Below are 1,350 nucleotides of genomic sequence, written 5' to 3'. Positions count from 1 at the left end.
TGCAAAGAAAGCTCCATGTGGCGGGAAAATTCCAATGTGCCGAGGCACTAAAAATCATTGGGTTATGACAGTAAAGTCAGCCCTCTGCTTTCATTTCATTATTTTACTTTCCCAATTTTTTTGAGAGCGTTAAGGTTGTGAAAAGCTTAAAAGCAGTAAACTCCAAGGTCATCATTAGTGATGGCAGACAGGAGGTTATTCAACGCCATCCAGCTCAGGGTGCAGGACTATTTCCCCCCCATAACACTTTGAAATGCTTTGTTGAGTCTTGTCTTAACTGAGTCTTAAGTGGCTGCAATTACATCACCTTCCCTGAGGAGACCATTTCACAACCTGTGCTTTGTAGGATTTTTTTGATACTCGGAATCCATTTACCTTGTTTTTCAACCACTCTTGTTTCTCCATTGTGTGGTGAATTCTGGAGAACTGGCTCTACTGCACTGTCTTACCAGGAAGCAAGAATTTACAGCATTGAGAGAGGCAGAGAATAGCAACAGACTCCATGGCTATCCTAGCCTTTCAGAGCCTTCCTATTCCTCCTGGGAGAAAGTAGAAGGCTTAGCTCTTTGCATTCAGTCCATTATTTCCCTCTGGTGCCTCTTTGGTGATAAAGAACAAGATCAAATCTAAGAATTATGTCTAACTCTTGCTTGCATTTTCACCCATTGGTCTCAAAGCCCCTTACCAAAGGGAGGAGCCAACATGTCCTCCGTTTAGAGATTGACAAGCCAAGGTACTAAAAGACAAACTAATCTTGTCCCAGGTCTTACACAGGTCGGTGGCAGAGCTGCAAGCAGAACCCAGGTCTCCTGAGACCTGATCTACTGCTCTGTGTTATACCAAATTGCTCCTCAAAGGAAGGAGGGAATAGCAGAAATGGTCTGCTTAAGGCCAGGGCTAAACATGTCTCATAAATCAAAGACCTGCTTTCCCAGTGCTTACAGAAAATTGAGAGCATCTTTCAGTACCTTCTGTACAAAATGAGCTGATTGGCAGTAAGGAGTCCCCAGGGAAGCCTACACCAATTGTACTGCTGTTGCTCTTCAGAAAGCTCCTTGGTTTGCCTCAAAGACCCCTTGCACCTTCTAACTGGGTTATAATCACTTCTAGCTGGCCCTACTGGGGATTTAATTCTGGTGCTCGCTTTGGGTCCGGTAATTAACTGAATTCATAAGAAATGGAATCAATTGAGTTCTAGGTGATTTGTTTTAAGTCTAATTAAGAGGTGTCATCTGAGTAGAACACTGTCATGGTGCAATGATTTCCTGCTGCTACTTAAATGTCGAGACAAAGTTGAATCTTATTTTCTAAAGCAGGAGATGTTGATCTTGTGACAATGCCCTATTAAAG

General features: G+C 42.9%; 1 protein-coding gene across 1 annotated transcript in view; it reads right to left on the bottom strand.

The window, feature by feature from the left end:
* Positions 1-1,350, bottom strand: part of CNMD (chondromodulin) — an 11,161-nt gene that overhangs the window by 1,504 nt on the left and 8,307 nt on the right. The window lies entirely within an intron of this gene.

The sequence above is a fragment of the Alligator sinensis genome, unplaced genomic scaffold, assembly GCF_000455745.1.
Source record: "Alligator sinensis unplaced genomic scaffold, ASM45574v1 scaffold59_1, whole genome shotgun sequence".
NCBI lineage: Eukaryota > Metazoa > Chordata > Crocodylia > Alligatoridae > Alligator > Alligator sinensis.
This window is presented reverse-complemented; position numbering and strand designations above follow the sequence as displayed.